The sequence below is a fragment of the Dipodomys merriami genome, unplaced genomic scaffold (assembly GCF_024711535.1).
Source record: "Dipodomys merriami isolate MVZ:Mamm:240054 unplaced genomic scaffold, mDipMer1.0.p SCAF_22, whole genome shotgun sequence".
Classification (NCBI taxonomy): domain Eukaryota; kingdom Metazoa; phylum Chordata; class Mammalia; order Rodentia; family Heteromyidae; genus Dipodomys; species Dipodomys merriami.
In genome coordinates, this window is record NW_027203604.1 from 5227936 (window position 1) to 5250448 (window position 22513).

General features: G+C 37.0%; 1 protein-coding gene across 41 annotated transcripts in view; it reads left to right on the forward strand.

Annotated features, from left to right (window-relative positions):
* Ptprd (protein tyrosine phosphatase receptor type D) overlaps window positions 1–22513 on the forward strand; it is a 2013525-nt gene that overhangs the window by 1188742 nt on the left and 802270 nt on the right. For all 41 annotated transcript variants that reach the window (XM_070033182.1, XM_070033181.1, XM_070033197.1 and 38 more), the window contains one exon: window positions 19519–19578. The gene's annotated coding sequence lies outside the window, so the exon portion shown is untranslated. The remainder of the gene's footprint in view (window positions 1–19518; window positions 19579–22513) is intronic.

The window sequence follows — 22513 nt, forward strand, 5'->3', positions numbered from 1 at the left end:
TTTGTAATTGGTACCTCATGGTCACAAAATGCCTGCCAGAAGGAATAAATACAACGTGTTTCTTTGCTCACAAACTACGTCTCAACAATAGCTTATTATCCTGTCTCTTTACAATCATATTCTTTGGACACATATGGACTGATAACAATCCTACTTAGGTAAATAGGTAATGCCGGTGTACAATCAGAAATGAAGTTTGAAAGCTTCACTAGACCACACTGCCAGGAGAGCTGGAATCAGAATGAAAAATTTCCATGCTCAGTCCAAAGATCACAGCAGATTCATACTTCTTATTAATATTTGAAAATTTATAAAATGTTTATAATTTTATGAACATCATTTTCAATTTTAACTTAAAAATATTTATAAAAACAAGTTAAGTGTTAAGAAGTTGACCTGGGTGCTGGTAGATCACACCTGTAATCCTAGCTACTCAAGAGGCTGAGATCTGGTTTGAAGCCAGACCTGGCAGAAAACCCCATGAGACTCTTCTCTCCAAAATCACATTAAAAAACAGAAGTGGTGCTGTGGCTCAAGTGCTGGAGTGCTAGCCTTTAGCAAAAGGAACCCAAGGACAGCACTGAGGCCCAGAGTTCAAGCCTCAGGAGAAGAAAGAAAGGAAGGAAGGAAGGAAGGAAGGAAGGAAGGAAGGAAGGAAGGAAGGAAGAAAGAAAGAAAGAAAGAAAGAAAGAAAGAAAGAGAGAAAGAGAGAAAGAAAGAAAGAAAGAAGTTGATTCTTGTAGTTTGAACTCCTATGACTACAGCTGGGGTACTTTCTCTCTCTATATATATATATACATATATAGATACATCTATATACATCTATAGATATAGATAGATAGATAGATAGATAGTAAAAATACTGTATAGAGGGGTTACAGTTAAATGAGTAGGGTAATGAGTACATTTCCTATCGAGCATGGTTACTTCCTCCTTTGTTTTTCCCCTACCATCCCTTCCCTTCCACCACCCCAACTCCTCCCTCCCCCCTCCCCCAACATTGTAAAGTTTGTTTTCAACATAGTGTCCTATACATCTCATCATCACAATGCGTCAACCTGTATCCCCATTTAAGCATTCTGCTATATCCCTTCCCTTCCCCAAATTACAAAATTGTATATACAAAATGCAGAACACCGGAATCAAATACAATGAAAGCAGGGGTTATACCGTGGGGGAAGCCCATACAAGAGAAACAAAAGAATCACATAGTGCATTAAAAATAAATTAAAAACAATAGCAAGCAAGAAAAAAAATACTTGTGTCCCTGTCTTGGGGGTACATTTCGCTTAACATCATCTTATATGGTCATATGTACATAGCCTTTGACCTTCTCAGATTGTTCTAGACATGTACTAATCATTGCAAACAAAGGAAACCATGGGACCTATGTTTCTTTGGGGCTGGCCAATTTCCCTTAATATATTTTTTCTAAGTTTTTCCATTTCCTAACAAATAGGGCAATGTCATTCTTTCTGATGGAGGCATATGAGTACTTTCTTACTTTTTTTTAAAACACTAACCTGTTAATTTTCATATTTACAAACAATATAATGTGAGGATAAACAAAACTTGCTGTAGACTTCAAGTGACCTGGATGTTCTGTATAGCAGTTTATCAATTCTTGCCATTCATATTTTGATCTGGAATTATATTTATCTCTCTCATTAATGTCTAATATCTGCAAAACACCATAGGTGAATTCAATAGTGTTTATATTTCATAGCCTCCATGTTTTCTAAATAGCAATCCAGATGTGCACCAGAGGTACCCAAGATAGAAATCACCACAATGATTTTATTTAAGGTAACCAGTGGTTATTTCTCAAAATAAAATGTTATGCTACCATACTAGATAAGTGTGTGTGTGCATGTTCCATGGTTCAAATTCAATACCTGTCCTAGCAGTAATGTTTAATGCAGCACACAGAGCCTTTCTTAAACCATCAAGTTATTTTATCTACAAAGAAGAGATACCACTTCTTTCTCTTCAAAACTAGAGCCTGGTTGACCACACTAGAGCCACTGCCTATATATTATTAGTGCCAAGTCACAACCTACCACCATGAATGAGATGTTGTACTTCAAAAAGAAAATTATCCATGCCATGATGAATCTAGAAGCCAGAAGCTTGATCTCCTATAAGAAAACAGATATAGGAAGCAATCAAGTTCTATACCAAGCTCGCACTTATTTGAAGATACTGTATCAAGTCATCGAAGGGTCCACTGATTGTGGACTCACTTAACCCAACAGATTCCTAAGATGTCTCTCCTGTTCATTTTGTTTTAGGACATGGGGGAATTTGAGAGCAAGTTGAAGCTAACTCCATGTGTCTGAATTCATGCTAATGTCCTTCAGTGATCTTTTTGCATGGAAATGTGAAATGTTAGCCATTGAAAACTGAGACACGAAAGACATTCATGGAGAAGAATTGTATTAAACTTCCTGAAACTGCCAACATGAAAGTTAATTCCCAGTGAAAGTTTTAACCAGCACATAGGAAAGAAGAATTAACAAAATTTATGTTTTATGTTTGCTTTAATTTCATGGTGAATGTTTTCAACCTAGTTAATTATGTGTGTGTGTTTATAACCAAAAAATAAATAAATAAATAACTCCCAGGGGAAACGACAGAAAACTGAAGAAATGCAAAGCCACAGAACTACTTGAAATTGAAATAACAACAACACTCAGCCAGATATAAGGCAAACAAGATGAATGTATAAAATACCTTATTACTAAAAATATCAACCTAAATGCAAATTTGTCTCCCTTGTATCAAGGCAAAAATTCCTGGTAACCTCCCTTTGTTCTTTCATTGAATGACATCTAGATGAAGATCCTTTCTAAATGTTAGTCCTACCTAAATCTTGAGAAATTTCAGTGTTATAAAATTTGATACTGTGCAATTTGGTGCACATTGTCTGAGAGAATGTGATTTATTAACTATCTCTGTTCAGTTATAAACAATATAATGTAATATTGAGGAATGCTATGCAACTACTTTTTGAACTTCTTTCTTTCCATGGCCCTGGGTCCAGTGTCTTACTTCACTATAGTAAATGAAACCCATGTGAATTAACTGGATCTGCTCACTTCTTTGTCTGCACTATTCTTCTCTGTACCTACTTGGTATAAAAATATTTAAATATTCGGGCAAGTTTACAAAGCCAAAAGTGACCAAATATTTTGACTTCTCCCTGTAGATGAGGCTTCAAGTTGCATAACTACCATTTCTGTGAGCAGCTTTTCCCTATCCATATTATTTTTAAAGGTTTTATTTGACATTGAATAAAGTGACGTGACCCTCATCCATTACTGAAGATATCAGTCATATTTATCAGGCTGTAGATTTTAATTTGGCATAATTTGGCACCAAAAAAATCCAAACACAATCTGGTCACATCATTATTTATTTACACCCAACTAAAGGTTTTTATATAGAATTTTATAGTCAGGTCATATGCCTTTAAATAGACAGGCAAAACAGGGGAAAGGAACATTCTGTTGACAGGTAAATGTGAATCAATCTGGTTTCATTCAAAGGAAAATAATCAAGCTCTTTTCAAATAATATAAAATGCAAAATGATTGCGTGCTGGGGAGGAGGGGGCCTTATCAGTGTCTCTTCTCTGAGAAATGATTGCCATTTTCTCACTGGAGAAACATATGCAGTGCTTATCTTGTGACTTTTCTGCCATCTCCAATATTTATTAACAGTTGATTTTCTGTAGTTGCTCTTTTTCCCTTCTTCCTTCCGCTAGTATAAATTAGTTTCACCAAATCTACATCTCGCTTTCATTTTCTTATCAGTGGTGGAAGGAGGGTGATTATTTCATTATTGGTTTTGAGCAGTCTTTCTTATTAAGTTGTGCAGCTCTGGTTTCAGGCGGACATTTAATGGACTCTCTTTTTTGTTTTATTTGTCTCATCATCTTAATCAAAGCCCCCTGGGACAGGCTATTTTATAGCAAGAAACAAGGATAAAAGGAAATTTTGTATTGTGGCTTCTGCAGAAAATGAAGTATTCAATAGGAATTCCTGGTGGGATGAATACCACATCTTTGACTTCAAACACATGAAAACAATTGTACTCACCTATGAAAAACCTTTTAATAACTAAGATGCCTGCCTTCTCTTCTTTAATAGCCTAACATTTAATCAGGGTCTCTCTTTAGAGGTTGAAGTCTTTCTGTATTGTACCAACAGCTCTAGTAACAAAGATTTTCAGTTCCTGAGTTTGTTTTTCATGTGAGAATTGCATTCCCTTTTTCTATAATCCCAAACACTCTATTTTTTTATCTTGGCAGCTTTTCATCATTGCTATATAAATTTTAACATGAACTCTGATTTACTGAGCAGAAACTGCCCTGGATTCTTGGTATTGAACAACTATTGTGAAAGAGTCATGGCCTCATTTTTAGATTCAGATGATTTGGAATAGTCTCAAAGTCTCAGTCCCACACTGTCACCCACTACTTTGATCATATTTTGATAAGTTTTTCAGAGGCAGTGTTAGAATCAGGTTAGATATTTAAGTAGAAGTCAGCATAGATTGGGGCAATTGAAAATGATCTAATAAAATCCAGTGTGTCTCCAAATTTGGTGTCTCAAGTTTTCTGTTATCTGCAAACCAATGTAACAGATCTAAATAGTCAACTTCTATAATTTTAAATTGGATCTTATTTGCACTCAGACATCTTCATACACATCTATATATCTTTTGTATAATTAAATGATCCAAGGTACTAAAGAATGAATTTGATTCCTACATGATTTTGAAGTTTATACATTAAGTTAACTATGTTACAGTGCTTTCTGCTTCAGATATCTTCAGTCCTCTCTGAAATAGTATTAAATAGGTTTGCCCTAATAGTGTGGTATGCTTAGGGATAAACACAAAATGTCTTGGTTAATTATTGCCAAGTTAGCAAATTGTCCCATCATAATTTAGCAACTTGGACCCACTTTTTGTTAGCTCATCGCTTAACGATACCTATGTGTATGGCTTCTCAAGATTGCAATCCAGAAATCAGCTGTTACTGGGGTCATTACAAAGGGGTGGATCAAATGTAAATGGATTAACTTCCAAGTTTACTGATGTGGTTGTTTTCATGACTCAGAAGATGCCCTTCTAAGCTCTGTCCTATGGTTGTTACATCTTGGTATACTTTGGTATAAGCTCGAGAAATTAATTCTATTTTTTATAGTTTCTCTTATTACATATTAGTTAGCCTTACCCTTGACACAAAAGCTTCAAGGGAAAAAATGGAAAAAAGAAAGGATGATTGGGTGGTGGGGGGAGGGGGAACCACAGTAGTTTTATGACCTAATTTTGTAAGAAATATATCATCACTTTTGCAGCACTTATTTTTTCTTTTTTTTTATAAAGAATTTTTTTTTTCAGATAAGGGGTAGGTTTATTCATCATTCAGGCTGGCATCAGGCCATCTTGGTCCTCCACGTGGTGGGGAAAGGCCTGGGAAAGAGAGCTGGGAGAGCTGGGAAAGAGAGAGAGCTGGGAAAGAGAGAGAAAAGAGCTAGAAAAGAGAGCATCTGGAAAGAGGTGGGAAAGAGAGCTAGGAAAGAGAAGAGAGCTGGGAAAGAGAAGAGAAGGGAAGAGCTGAGAAAGAGCTAGAAAAGCAGAGAGAGGGTGTCTGGGCCTGGGCTAGGCCTTATCTAGGGCAAGGGTGGAGAAAGGTGTGGCCACATCAAATTCAGATGTGACCTCAGTGGATGCAGATGTGACCTCTTCCAGGTGTCCCAGTTGCCTAGGTAACTGCAGGTACTGGGTGGAGACTTTGCTGCAAGGAGGGTGGAGTCTGCTAGCCATCCAGGAGCGGACCTTACATTCCAGCCTTTTAATAATCATGAAATAGGCGCGGATTCTCTCTAGCTACTTCCTGCTGACAAGGGGTGTCGACAATAGGGGTAAAAGGCTGAAATTTGGTCCCTTCTCAGAGAAGGCAGCGAGCAGCAGCTGTCCCTTGGTGGGATGAGTCCTTAGATGAAGTCTGGAAAAGTCTCATGAGCATTGAGGGGCTGGAAAAAAAAATACTAGAGAGCAAATAAATGGCAAGAGGAAGGACTTGGGGCTGACAAATATTGGTAGAAATGTCCCTAGCTACTAATATCTGGTGACTAGGTAGAGGAGAAGTCAGGTAACAAAGGCAAGAATATAAATTCTTGTTCAGTTAATAGGTAGACAGGTATAGACATTGGATGGGCAGGCTTCTTACTTCTACTGACCTCCCAGCTCTGGTTAATTTTGAAAGGGTAGGCACAAAGTAGCTGATGTGACATCATCTCCTCTTACTCCTCTCCATGTTCCCTTGTTCCCCAGATTGGCTGAGTCTAGGGGCTCGTTGCTGGGATGGCTTATCCCAGTTGGTATTCAAGGAGGTTTGGACTCAAGGCCTGGGCACTGTCCCTGAGCACTTCTGCTCAAGGCCAGCACTGAACCACTTTGAGTTATAGTACCACTTGCAGAGTTTGGCTGGTTAGAGATACGAGTCTTGAGCCATGCTTCCAGCCTGGCTCTTTGCAGGTTAGTTGGGAGATGGAGTCTTAGGGATTTTTCAGCCTGGGTTGGCTTTGAACTGAAATCTTTGCCACAAAAGCCCTTTATTATTTCCAATTAAAGGAACAAGGAGATCAAGTAGAATAAGTAGAGCTTACCTGGTTCTTATCAAGAATCAACCAACAAATATTCTGAAATGACAAAACTCATTAGATGTGATGAGAATTTTAGCACAGATATGCCCAGTATTTTAGAACCATGTAGTCAGTAGAATACACAACCCAAAACACAAAAGACAAAACTCAAAACCTAAAATTTTTGACAACAGTGTGTAGACATCTTTGCTAACAAAGCACATCACATGGTTGGGCCTCAGTTACCAGGGCCTGTGAAAAGAGCAACTTGTTAGCAAGGCACCTTAGAATAGATGGATGAAGTGGTAAGCTTGGAGGAAGGTTAAGGGTCAGATGGGGCCAAACCCTTAACCCACCATGTGGCCAAGATGGCGAACTCAAGATGGCGAATTTCTGAAAGAATGCAAAGAAACCCTGAACAAATAGATCAAGCCTACATTGGCTAGCCTTTGAGAGGGAACCTAGAGGGGGTCCCCGGGACCCAGCCTGCATCGCACTCTTCAGGGCACAAGCCAAAAAGTTGTAGAAAAAAGGATAGAAAGTTGGACATGAATGGCAGAGAGAGAGCAAAGAGAGCCTGAAATTAAACAGACTTCTGACCATTTACCATTGCAGTAGCAAAAACTGTGCACATCTGAGAATGGCATAAAATTAGGCTGTCTGGCTTTCCAGGGAGCGCAGGAGGCATTTCAAAGGGGTTTCACGGCTCAGGCGTGATTCGCAGCACCCCATTAAATGTGTAGGAGAGTCAGTCCGGTGAGTGAAGGAGAGCTGACCAGGCAGAAGCGGTGTTCCAACTTCCCCCAGATCCCTCTAGAGAGAAATGGCCAAGCCCTCAAAGCCAAGTGTCCTCAGCTTCAGAGGTGACCAGCCTTTCAGCTAAAGGCTGTAGGAGTTCTCTGGTGTGGTGCCACATCTGGACAGAGACTGAGCAACAGAGAACCATAGAGAGTAGTTTCACTCACCAGAGTAGAGTGGACGTGGATGTGAAGGCCAGCAATGGTATCGATGCCTGTGTCCGCAGCACACAGACGGGTTCACAAAAAGCCATCAGAACTGTGGGTATTCCTCAGAGCAAAAAGGCAAAAACAAACAAAAAAGAAAAAAGAGGAAAAAAAAAACAGAGTAATCCCACCTATACTGACTTTAAGTCCTTTATCCAAGTCACAGCACCATTTATGTTAGGTTTTTAAAAAGAGGTAGCCGATGGGGCTGGGAAGGTGGTTCAGTGGTAGAGCGCTTGCCTTGCATGCTCCAGGCCCTGGGTTCAATTCCTCAGCACCACATAAGCAAAAAGAAAAAAGCCGGAAGTGGCGCTGTGGCTTAAGTGGTAGAGCACTAGCCTTGAGCTGAAGAGCTGAGGGACAGCGCCCAGGCCCAGAGTTCAGGCCCCACGACCGGACCCAAAAAAAAAAAAAAAAAGAGGTAGCCGAGTTAAGAACAGCACCATATACGTGATATTCAGGTAAGGGGTAGGTTTATTCATCGTTCCAGCTGGCACCAAGCCATCTTGATCCTCCACGTGGTGGGGAAAGGCCTGGGAAAGAGAGCTGGGAGAGCTGGGAAAGAGAGAGAAAAGAGCTAGAAAAGAGAGAAAAGAGCTAGAAAAGAGAGCATCTGGAAAGAGGTGGGAAAGAGAGAGCTAGGAAAGAGAAGAGAGCTGGGAAAGAGAAGAGAAGGAAAGAGCTGAGAAAGAGCTAGAAAAGCAGAGAAAGAAATTTTTTTAATTTATTTTTATTTTTATTTTTTGGTTTCAGTCATGGGGCCTGAACTCTGGGCCTAGGCGCTGTCCCTCAGCTCTTCAGCACAAGGCCAGTGCTCTACCACTTGAGCCACAGCGCCACTTCCAGCTTTTTTGTTTTAGCTTATGTGGTGCAGAGGAATCGAACCCAGGGCCTCAGACATGCAAGGCAAGCACTCTACCACTGAGCCACCTTCCCAGCCCAGGACTTATTTTTTCAACAGTTAATTTTTAACCTTTATTGGCATATACTAAATTGTACATAATACAGGGTTTTTAATAACACTTACATAATATGCAAATAATGTACTTTTCACCAACTCCGTTTTTCTTTTTTATCCCTCTCTTGACTTTCCCTTATCCTTGTCCTTTTTTCTGCCTAGTGATGATAACTTTACTTTCATGACCATCCTTATTTTGTTTTGTTTTGTTTCTTCTAGCAAATGAAAGGAAATTTGATTTTGTGTGACTAGCTTAACATTTCACTTAACATGATGATTTCCAGTTCCATCTGTTTTTCAGCAAATGACATGTTTTTCTCTTTTTAGTAGCTGAGTAAAAGTTCATTGAGTAAAATTCCAGTGTGCTGTAAAAACATTTTTTAGTCCATTACTCCATTCATTGAAGTCAAGCCTTATTTTGTTATTTGGCTAAAGTTAACGCTGTCATGATAAATATATAGGAATCTCTAAAATTATTTTCCCTCTTCTTTTTATTATTATTATTATCCATAAATAGTTGTACAATGGAGTTGCCATTTAACTCAGCGGTTTAGTCCTTTGAGTATGTACCTAGAAGTTGTATGAGTAAATCAGTTTTAATTTTTTTTGAAAAACTTCCTTACTAATTTCCATATTAGTTAGACTAATATACATCCCTACTACAGTGAATAATAGCAGTGTTGTGGGATTTTTTGGTAAAAATCCAAATACTATGTCCAGCCTAAATTAAAAGGTAGGGAATTATGTATGAATACATCCATTTGATCCTAAATAACAGGACTTCATTCTTTACATGGATGAATAATATTCTGTTTTACACACATACACATCCACACACATATATGTATATATGTATATGTCTATGACATATTTCCTTTTTATATTCATCTATTGATGGGCTTGAGTCTTTTGATTCCATATCTAAGACATTAGGAATAGTGCAACAACAAACATAAGCATGCAGGTGTCTTTTTCTTATACTGAAATGATAGCCTTTGTATATAGAGTCAAAAGTGAGCTAGCTAGCTCATATGAACTTCCAAACTATTTGCTGCAGTAGTTGAACTAATTTTTGTAATCCACCAGCAATGTATAATTTCTTCTTCACATTCTCTCCGCATTGGTTATTTTTCATTTTTTGTTTTTTTGATGACTATTATTTTAACTGAAATGAGGTATCTCTGTTTTTGTGCTTTGTGTTTTCATAATGACTAATGATGTTGAACACTTTTTCATCAGTGTGTTAAAATTTGATCATCCTTGCATTCCACAAATGTTTACCATATATCACAATGTGTGCTGCCTATGCAAAATTCTAAAAACTAAAAGCAGAGGAAAAGGAATTCCCTACTTTCTGATTTCTCAGTATAGTAAGTGGCGAGATAAGTATATAGACAATTACAAAACATAAATTACTATAAAATATTAAGTCATCTGGTGAAATCTAACATAAACCAAAGGAAAAAAAGACATGCTGATGTTGATTATTTCTAATGTGGTCTGATATATGTGGGAGAAAAGGTCAGATCAAAAAAAATAAATGTTTCAATTTTCTTTACTAAAATGATTTTGTGATGTGTAGTTTTTAGATTTAAAAAAGACTGGACGCCTCTGTTTGTGCAGTCAACTATTACCTCAGCCTGATCAAATAACTGAGCAACTGTATATCCAGACTTCCTCATCTGTGAAATGAGGTTTAATTAGATGTTGTCCAAGACTTCATCCAGATTTTTTTTCCTGGCTCAAGAGGATATCTTTTCAAAAGCAGTTTCTATATGATAATTATATAATACTTTGCATATAAAAATCACTTACCTGAACCATTTGTAAATAACTATGGGAAAATCCTTCATACCTGAAAATGGTAGAATTAGATTTCTTTCACTTTTGGGATGCATTTTTTTCCAAAATTAATCACAAGGGAATAATATGGTAAAGTTTAAAATAGCCTGATATGAAATAATCTTTTCCTGGCAAAATTTTATTTTTATGGTCTGTTGTAAAATTTCTCATAACTGGCATATATAAAGGGACTTTTGAGCTAAGTACTGGTGGCTCACGCCTATAATTACTGGGGGACAAAGCCAGCCTAGGCAGGAAAGTCCAGCAGACTCTTATCTCCAATAAACCACCAGAAAACTGGAAGTGGCGCTGTGGCTCAAGTGGTAGAATGGTCTCCTTGAGCTGAAGAGCTGAGGGACAGCGCCCAGGCCCAGCAATCAAACCCCATGACTGACAAAAAAAATAATAAAAGCAAATAAAGGGACTTTAGTTGTATTCATTTTTGGTAAAACTAAAACAACAACAACAAGAACTACAAACATTCAAACATATACATGAATTATTTACTCTGAAATTCTGTAGGCAGGTTGATTTATATTCTCATAACTCCATAGCATACAAAACTCTTCATCATTCTCCTTACTACGTCATGGATCTTCGTACTTCTAGGAAAAAACCTTTGTGACATTCAATCTTTGTTACTCAGAGCAGAGCTGATACTCTTCTACAGTTAACGAGATCCTAAACTAGGAAAATTTCCATTACTAGTCTCAGCTTTCCTTTTCCTCTCCTTTTCCTCTTTGAAAGCAAATCCCTCTATCAAATGTTGTAAATTGTCAGAAGTGTTATGCAACAACAACATATGGATACTACCAAAGTATATAAGTGCTATAACTTGGCATTACTCATTCAATTGAAAATATGTGCAAGATATGATTCAGCAATATCGGTTATTACTGTATCCAACATTCATACCAAGGAATACCTATAGAGATATTTCTTGTAGCATTAGCTCCAATCTGAAAAGGCTCCAATGGATGTATTACAGACATCAAATATGGTATATTTAACAACTTTCAACATGAATACATCTGAGCATACTATTAAGGAAAAACACTAGGGACTGGGAAGATGGCTCAGTGGTAGAGCGCTTGCCTTGCATGCATGAGACCCTGGGTTCGACTCCTCAGCACCACATAAGCAAAAAGAAAAAAGCCAGAAGTGGCACTGTGGCTCAAGTGGTAGAGTGCTAGCCTTGAACTGAAGAGCTGAAGGACAGCGCCCAGGCCCAGAGTTCAGGCCCTTAGACCGGAAACCCCCCCCCCACCAAAAAAGGAAAAACACCAGACATAAAATAGCATATCATATATGATTGCATTTATATCATGTTCAAGTTAGCAGTAAACCACAATGTTACAGACTGAGATGATGTTTGTCTTCGATGAGAAGATAGAGCTGCAATTGGTAGAAAACATAAGGCTTCTATGGCTAGAAATGTCCCATTTTTTTCTCCTGAGTAGTAGTTGCTCTGGTGTTTGTTTTTGAATGATCCATTGTATATGTGATGTTCTATATTCACATTGTAGTTTTGAATTCCATATTTCTTTTTAATTTTCTTGGGATAAAATTTTGAGGTTTCCAAAAAGTTTTGCTTGTTCATATGTCTAGCCATATTACATCATAAAAACCTTATATTCTAGTAATTATAATACGTGTCAAGAGCTCTTGGCAAAAATTATATTAAGTGAAGCAAGCCAGGCCCAAAGAAACATAGGTCCCATGGTTTCCCTTATTTGCAATAACTAGTATATGTCTGGGACAAGTAGAAAAGATCAAAATCTATGCACACATGGCCAGATAAGATGATGTTAAATGAAATGAACCCCAAGATAAGGACAGAAGTGGTTTTTCCTTTCTTGCTATTGTTTCTAATGTATTTATAATGTACCATGTGATTTTTTTTGTTTCTTTGTATGTTCCTCACCCACGTTATAACCCCTGTTATCACTGGATTTGATGTTGGTCTAATTTGGGAGGGGAAGGGAAAAAACAAAATGTTTAAATAGGAATACAGGTTGACCCATTGTAGTAATGAGATGTACAAGACACTATGTTGAAAAATGAACTTTACAGTTTAGGCGGGGTGGGGGTGGGGTGGGGGGGGTGGTAGTGTAGTTGTGGAAGTGGGAGAGATGGAATGGTAGGGGAAAAACAAAGGAAGAGACAACCAAGCTTCATAGGAAATGTACTTATTACCTTGCTCATGTAACTGTAACCCCTCTGTACAGTATTTTTACAATAAAAACTCATTAAAATGAATTCCATAATTAAGATACATTAGAGATACGGTAATAATTGTTATTCTTTTTAACAAATTTTAAATCAATCTATTTTACAAGAAAGATATAAGGGAACAAAGAGTGGAAATATAGAGGAGAGAAGGAAGGAAAGAAAGAAGGAAGGAAGAAAGGAAAGAAGGAGTGAAAGAAGGAAGAAAGGAAGGAAAGAAGGAAAGAAGGAAGGAAAATAGATCAGTGCATAAAATAAGGACTTAACTTTGTGAGATACATGCTTCAAATTTTATTTTTTCTTAGCAGTTTTCTTCCCTAATGTTTAAGCTAATGCAAGAGGTTAAGAATTACCTTAATATTTAAATCTATGGAAATGTGAGGACACTGAAAAAATTATTTAAAAACTAGTCTAAACAAAAGGCAACTTTTTAATGACATTTCTTTAATATATAACTTTAAAGGATATCCACTCTCTCCACTTCTCTTCAATTTAGTATTAGAATGCCTAGCTACAGCAATAAGACAAGATGCAAACATAAAAAGGATCCAAATAGGGAAAGATGAAGTAAAACTCTCCCTCTTTGCAGATGACATGATCTTGTATTTAAAGAATCCCATGGACTCCACTCCCAAATTACTTAAGCTGATTTGAAACTTTGGCAAAGTAGCAGGGTTAAAAAAAAATCAATGACTTTTCTGGATGCCGACAATGAGAAAAGCGTGGCTAAAATCAGGAAAGCAACTCCATTCGTAATAGCCCCACAAAAATAGAATACCTAGGAATTAACCAAAAAAGTGAAGGACCTCTATGATGAAAACTTTAAAAACCTGAAAAAGGAAATCAAAACAGAACTTAGAAAGTGGAAGAAGCTCCCATGCTCCTGGATTGGAAGGATCAACATCGTGAAAATGGCAATACTTCCCAAGGCTATCTACAAATTCAATGCGATACCTATCAATATTCCAACCTCATTCTTCAAGAAAATAGAAGCAATACAAAAATTCACATGGAACAATAAAAGACCCTGAATAGCAAAAACAATCCTTAACACAAAGAACAGTGCTGGAGGAATATCAATACCAAATTTCAAACTCTACTACAAAGCCATACTAATCAAAAGAGGTTGGTACTGGCACAAAGAGAGACCTTAGGACCAATGGGATAGAATTGAAAACCCAGAAATGAACCTACAGACTTATAGACATCTAATCTTTGATAAGGGAGCTAAAAAAATAGAATGGAAGAAAGACAACCTCTTCAGTATATGGTGCTGGCAAAATTGGTTAATCACTTGTAGAAAACTAAAGCTAGATCCTTATATATCACCCTGCACCAGAATCAACTCCAAATGGATCAAAGACCTCGAAGTCAAAGCAGACACTTTGAAAACATTACAGGATGGAGTAGGAGAAACCCTAGGTCTCCTTGAAACAGGCTGAAATTTTCTTAATAGAGACCCAGAAATACAACAAATCAAAGAAAGTTTGGACAAATGGGATTGCATGAAATTGCAGAGCTTCTGCATGGCAAAGGACATAACTAGCAAGATCAATAGAAAGCCCATGGATTGGGAGAAGATCTTCACTAGCATTACAATGGACAAGGGTCTCATAACTAAAATATACCTGGAATCCAAAAAATTAAATCCCCTAACAACAAATCCTCAAAGAAACAACTGCCCAATAAATAAGTGGGCTAAAGATTTACAGAGAAACTTCTATGAAGAGGAAATAAGAATGGCCAACCTCTCTAGACATAAAAGAAATGCAAATCAAAACAACATTGGGATACCACCTCACCCCATTAGAATGGTTATAATCAAGAACTCTAATAACAACAGATGCTGGAGGGGATGTGGCCAGAAGGGAACCCTACTGCATTGTTGGTGGGAGTGTAAACTTGTTCAACCACTTTGGAAAGTGGTATGGAGGTTCCTCAAAAGACTCCACATAGAGCTCCCCTATGACACAACAATACCACTTTTGGGCATTTACCCAAAGGATCACAAACAAGACCATATTAAAGCTAGTAGCTTTATGGTTATTGCAGCATTATTTACTATAGTTAAGATATGGAACCAACCCAGATGCCCCTTAGTCGATGAATGGATCAAGAAAATGTGGGATATATACACAATGGAATTCCATGCCTCCATCAGAAAGAATGGCATTGCCCATTTGTTCGGGAAAGACTTGGAAAAAATTATTTTAAGTGAAGTAAGCCAGACCTAAAGAAACATAGGTCCCATGGTTTCCTTTATTTGCAATAACTAGTATATGTCTGAGACAAGCAGTAAAGGTCAGATAAGTTGGTGTTAAGCAAAATGAACCCCAAGATAAGGACACAAGTGGTTTTTCCTTTCTTGCTATTGTTTTTTCCCTTCGCATGCACAAATTATATCAACATGAAATACAGTGAAAACAGGGGTTATACCATGGGGGAGGGACATGCAAAGCAACAAAAAAATCACGTGGAAACTTATAAATACATTAGAAACAATAGGGGCTTGAACTGTGGGCCTGGGCACTGTCCCTGCGCTCTTGACCTCAAAGCGAGTGCTCTACTGCTTGAGCCACGGTGCCATTTCCAGTTTTCTAGTGGTTTATTGGCGATAAGAGTCTCACAGACTTTCCTGCCCAGGCTGGCTTTGAACCGTGATCCTCAGATCTCAGCCTCCTGAGTAGCTAGGATTACAGGCGTGATTACAGGCGCTCAAGAGGGTAACTTTTTATGCTTTAGAATAAGCCTAGCAGTTGTGATAGTTAATCTTGATTGTCAAACTAGATGGATTGAAATCTCGATACGGGTAAAGAACCTATATCTATAACTGTGAGGGCATTTCCAAAGATGACTTCTCAGGAGGTCTCTGATTAACTGATTAACTCAGTTTTTTCTATATTGTCTTTTCTCTAACATCAACTATATAAAAGGAAAGGATATTTCTTAAAACATTATTACTTAGATCCTGAAAGCTGAGTTTATGACCAAAGTGAAATAATATTCCATGTATACATATAGGACAACTCTAAAGCTGTATATGACCAGCTTTTACCTCTGGATGGACAGAACTACACTTGAATGTTGTGAGTGTTAAGTCCTGTAGTTTCTGTGGCTATGGTTATCAATCAGAACATGGAAAAAAAGGAGAAAAATGAAAGAACCCTCACCATTAAGACAGTTCCCTGATTGTTTTATTCTGTCTTCACAGTGTTCATGTTCCATGAGCCATTTGTCTCTTTGGACAAAATTTCATTTTCTCTTGCTATCTATTAATACTATTTCTCAGTCTCAAGGGAAAAATACAAGGCTGTAACTTTTTTAATTTTTAATTTTTTTGTCTTTCATGGGGCCTGAACTCTGGGGCTGGAAACTGTCCCTCAGCTCTTCAGCTCAAGGCTAGTGCTGTACCCCTAGAGCCACAGCATCACTTCCAGATTTTTCTGCTTATGTGGTGCCAAAGAATCAAATCGAGGGCCTCATGCACGTAAGGCAAGCACTCTACCGCTGAGCCACCTTCCCAGCCCACAAAGTTGTAACTTTTTAAGAGTCATTTCATGGACAGCTCAGTAGGCCCTAACACTAAGCATGACTTGAGTAGGATCAAACTATTTTTATGTTGCTGGCTGCCAGATTTTATGTTGCCTCCTCTGCCAGATCAACAGGACAATGATTTGATCTTTGTCTTTGAAAAGAAAGGAAGCTTTTTAAAGATTGATTTCATAGAAGAGAATAGGGTAGTGGCCAGTAACTATTAGGAAGGTTACAAAGGGTAACAGAGCAAAACTTTAATTGTTATTGGTTTCTATAATCTTTGTGACAAATAGCAGCTGGGGGGCACTTTAAGGGAGATTTATTTATTTGGGCTCACAGTTTTGAGGTTTGGTCTATGGCTGCTTTGTTCTGTGTTCCTGGGCCTGTGTTTGCGGTAGTATACTATGGTGGCACAAGTATGTTGGGCAGGCTATTCATGTCACGGTGGTCATGAAGTTGAGAGGAAGCCAGTAAATAACTGCATCCCAGACCCCCATCTTATGGGATTGTGTTGCTCACATTTAAGGAAGATTTTCCCCTGAAAGAATCCTCTTTAAGCACACTGTCACAGACATTCCCAAAGATGTGCTTTATTAATATCCTAGGGATTTCTCAATCCTGTAAAGCTGTCAATCTAGAATAATCATCACAAATAAGAAATATCTTCATAGTGGAGGAAGTTCTAGTGTTCAACAGTAGGGTGACTATATTTTAAAGTAATTCAGTATATATTTTATGAAGAATTAGAAGAGTTTGGAGTCTCCCAATATGCATGAAAATAAATGTTTTGAGAGATGGAAGTAATTACTCCAATTTTATCATTATACATTGTATACATATATAAATTATTGCATTGTACTTCATAAATGTGTGTGATCATTATGTGTCATTTAAAAGTAAAAAATAAGCAGGGCAGGTATATAATACCCTGAAACACAATAAAAATTCATAATAAAAAATGACCTCAACTAATAGATCCAATGTGCATTTAACTGATACTCTAGGGCGAAATGTTCTAGCAAGGTAAACTATATATTAACAAATAAATTAGTTATTTATGAAAGAGACCATAAAATCTAGCCCAAAGGTTTCAATGAGTAATAATTTAAGTTGTAAAATGGAGATTGAAGAGTTTCTATCTCACATTAAATGTATATGAAAAACAGAGGAATGCAAGAGAGAAAATGAATGGGTACAAGTTTACAATTGGATAGGAAGAATAAATTCTAAAATTCTTTAGTATATTAGGAAAATTGTGATTGACAGAAATTAACTGAATATTTGAAACAGGTTCTAGATGTATTTTTAATGTACCCAATACATAGAAAGGAAAGGGATCCAAGTTCGTTAATGTACTACCTTGAATTATTATACATGGTATGTATGTGTGACGATGCCAATCTATACTCCATAAGCATGTATAGTTACAATGTGTCAGTTAAAACTTATGTGCATGTGTAATTTTGTAAAAGCACTGCACATCTGGCCTCAAAAGCTTTATCTTAGCTGGGCCCCAGTGGCTCATACCTATAATCCTAGCTACTCAGGACACAGATTTGAGGATTGCAGTTCAAAGCCAGCCTGGACTGAAAGTGTCACTGTGGCTCAAATGGTAGAGTGCTAGCCTTGAGGTGAAGAGCTGAGGGACAACATCCAGGCCCAGAGTTCAAGCCTCATGGCCAACAAATAAAAAGCTTTATCTTCATTCCTTAGAAAAGAAGCAAAGAGGCCTGACCATCCCCTCTATATTCTCCTTACTTCCATAGGGCTAAACAAAAAGGAAGACCTCAGAGTTCAGTTCTCCCAAACAACAGTCAATTTAACCAGCAAGGGAATGATAGTAAAGACACAGGTGGGTGAGATTTGTGAAAAGAACTTTGGGAAGTTGCCACAAACAGGTAGTTGCCTGAAAGGAATGCGTGGATCTGAGGCTTTTGCCTGGCAATGCAGGGAGGAGAGAGATGTGTGAGTAATAAACACATAAAGGTACACTGTCAGACTTGATAGTGCTTGTCAGATGCCTCTATTTTTGTCTAAACTTCAAAAGCTATTTCATTGTAATATGTGAAGAGCAGAAGGTCTTGGGTTCTGTGATTGGTTATTGTTTTGAAAAGGAAAGAAAATTACCTTTCATTTTCTCTCGGTTGGCATTAAATCCCTGGCGGAGGTTCGAAGGACAATCCCAATCACTATGCTGCAGCAAGGAACTGTAGAGGCCTTTGCTGGTGACTAAGGCTGTGGAGGGCTCTCAGCACCTCACAGAAATCCTGCAAATAATGGAAGCCCCAAACAGTTTTGGCAAACTGTCTCAATGTTTTCATGGCTTTAAGCTTCAGAGTAAAATCAGATTTTGCCTTTAAGGCATTTAACAAAAGGTATTTTTTGATGTCTGTGCGAAAGGAAACCTTGCATTCCTCCCAAAGAAATAACTGGATTTAGAATAAAAAAAAGGTATGAAATTTTCCATGGTATATTATATCCTAAGAAAGTCAAGTTATTAAAAACTAAAGTGAGATGATCATTATGTGCCATTTCCTGTGTGGCTCACATCAAAACTGGAACAAGATTTAAAAAAAAAAACAGCCACTCTGGGAATACTATAGATTGCAATCTAATAGAGAGATCAAACAATCCAACAATAACAGCCTGGGCAGGCTAAATGTTGAAACAACATTCAACATTTAAATAACTCAATAAACAGAAATTTAATTCTCATTTACATGGAAATCTACAGTAGTAATTGTCCTCATCAGGATAAGGTGACGGATCTGGTGGCATTATCATGGACATAATACTGTAGTGTTTACTAGACCTTGCTAGTACAATGAGGGTGATCTGGAAGGACCATGCCTTTTCAGGCTTTGTATCCCTCATTGAATTCTCAAGGAGTGAATCTATGGATCAGGATCACAAAATGAGAGATCAGGTGTTAGATGGCTTAAACACAGCATTGAAAGCACACAGTCACATCTAACTGCAAAAGGCAATCTAGTTATAGGGTAGGAGGTTAAGGAAAACCAGCTGGTATAAATTGAGCCAGTGTCTATGACACATGTATAGGGATCCAGGATGATATGGAAATAAACAGAGTTGTTGGAACCTCAAGATTCCTCTATTTGGAAATTAGAGTTATTGGGATGTCAAAGAAAGGTTTCTTCATAATATGAAACCTACTTTGCATGATATTGAGTTGGGAGAAAAGCAGTTGGGAAAACATGCAAAACCAACATGGGTCATGAGGATAGATTTAAAACTTAGGGTTCGAATTCTTTTAATTGTTTTTTCTTTCTAACTAGGTTTTGAACTATTTGAGGCCAGGAACTGCTTCTGACAAGTCCCACAGTGGCTAACATAAGGTATGGCCTCCTTTATTTGGACCCTAATTCCTAATATGTTAAGAATGATAAGTAGCTGACAACAAATAGTGATTAGAACTGACAGGTAAGTAGAATATACAAATATTCTTTTAAAGTAATATTACTCTTAAAATATGCTGATTTATTCTTCACTATAGATGATCATTTTTATTTTACAAAAATGTCAGTTCTGAGTCATGAGTATTATTAAATGTGAATATGGAGAAAAATCTAACAATGGGTTAAAGTTTTGAATTGCACCAGCAGCTGCCTATAGATTTAAATGTTGATTGAGTTTAGCTACTGCTGCTAGGAAATTATTAGCCCTCGGCAGTAATATTGCCTACATACTTCATTTTGGTTCTTCTAGAAGCCAACAAAGCTATTTATCGTTAATGAGGAAATAACATGAGAAAACAGATTAGCAAATAGATTAGCAAATTTTTAAAACCCTAATCTCTGTTAAACAATAACAGGTTATCATGGAAATGCATTCTGTCCTCATTACTCTGTAACACAATGTTTTGCTATTAACGCAGCTCTGTTACCGTATATATTCTTTCTCTGATACAAACAGTTCATTTATCATAATAGTTTTTGCTAAAATCCTCTGCCAAGTAAATTTTCCTTCACTTACTGCGGCTTCATAGTATGAGCCTAATCTTAAACAGGTAATTCTTTGAGATAAACAACTTTTGTGTTCTTTCTCTAAAATATTTCATCTATGGGCTTATCATTCAAATATTGTTATCTAGTAATCAATATGTGCTGAATTATAAAATACATGAGAATGGCTTTGGATCACTGTTTATTTATTTATCTACCCTATTACTAAAGTTCATGAAATTTAAAAGTGAACATGCTCAAATATTCTTAGTTGCTAACATTTTAAATTATCAGCTTAAAGAAAAGACGGTTACATCCTATGTAACCATTTCCCTCTTTGGGGGTTTATATTTCTTCTGACTCTAAGGAAAAGGAAACAGCTGCATAGAGAACAAGTACACAAAGCTCCCTCAGAAATCAAGGTGGTATTGAAGTCTAGTAAGATGAGAGTTAAGCAAACAAGAGGAAGGAAAATTGAAGTAAACTTATTTCAGGCCTTCAGCTTATTTTCCCTTTGCTTCCTCATTATTTCACTTATATTCATTAAAATTCAGCTCACCTTCTCCATTCAGCATTCTTTGATACCCTGGGTCCAAATTGATGCCTTCTTCTGAGATCCTGTGTGTCTTTATTCATGACTCTTAGGATGCTAATGCTTTGCAGTTCAGTAGTTTGCACAGAATAGCTTCACATTTTCTGAGTACATTATGTTCCAGAGTTCATTTACAAAACAGTTGTTTGGAAGTCCCAAGAACTTATTCCTATAGAACTGATTGTTTAAATAATGTTGCTATTTTTGTTTTAGTTTTTTCTGTCAGATCTAGTGCAAATATAAATATTTCTAGTGTACTTCCATTTATAACTGATTTGTGAATGCTATTCTGAGGGAAGTTTCATAGATGCTAGACTGAGACTTGCCTGGATTCTCTCCTGAAGAATTCTACTCAAATTTGTCAATGAGACTTGTCATCTAGATACGAAAATAATAACTTTTGGCTGGTTTGAAGATAAATGGGTTGATATATGAAAAATGTTTTAGATCCATACTTACCATCTATTAGGAGGTACATATATTAGTCTGCAGATATACATCATTGTTATTTTTCACTTGGAACATCAGAAACATAGTTGCCATAGATAGGCATTTTTGAAAGTAAAAAGTATGTAACACATTTGAACAATTAATGAAGTTAGAATAGATACCTGAGTCACAGAAGGCAGTTGCTCTGGATAAGAAAGAAAATAACTATGTAGATCTAATGCTATTGTGACTTCCTATAGTTACCAGATTAATAAAAATGACAGCAAAAAGAAACATATATACTTTATATCATCACATAAATGAAATAAAAGCAAAACTAAATATGTTTTCCATTGATAGCATTCATTGAATATTTAGTATATACCAAATATGGAGTGAACATCTTTAAATGTTATTCTCACTCACCTTATAATGATGAAGAAAATGGTGGATAGGAGGAGGCAATGATGGAGCAAGTGTCCCAAATCTAAGACATTGGAACACTAGTATATTGAAGCTAGAATCCCAAATCAAACCATTCTAAATTGTCCATTCTACCAAAGGCTCCACAGTGATTTTCAAACTCATATTTACATATCCCAATATTTTTTGTTACTAGTCTACCACTTGCAAAATGTAAACCAAGCTTGTTCTAATCCTGTCTTCTCCATATCACCACAAAAATAACGAAAGTTGTGAAACAATTGGATGAAACCAGAGTCCACTTTATTTAGAGCAGTGTATGCAATCAGTATTTCCCAAATTGCCTTCTCTTTCATTTGCCTAAGATCACAAGCCAGTAATTAGTGCTGTGGTAAAGGCCTAGTATTGAAATGTTTCTGCCTGGGTTGAATTTAAACATAACCATTACACAACAGCCTTGAATGCAAACTGCTAATTCTAACACATTACAAAGGATTTCACTTGTTACTTTTGCTGAAATATATCTTTTGTCCTTTAAATAATCTTAAGCTTTATTCTTTATGAGCATATTTCATGCAAAGCACATGGTATACATATTGCAGTTATTCTTCATAACAGAAATTTGAGGCCTAAACTGTAATGTTGTCCATGCTAGAAAGAAGGACTTGAGAACTCAAAAAAGCAAATACATTCCTAAGTCACATACAGTAGAAGCATCAGAATTCAGACCCAGGTGAAACTCCAGAAATTCCAGCAACAAAACAGACTTGTAATGATCCCTGGACTCAATTAAAAGTATCAAAACTGTCTAACTAGGTAGCAAAACCATCAGGTTTCTATTCTCCTGCCAGTTCATCTTTATTTACAACTGTGGGTGGGTCTATA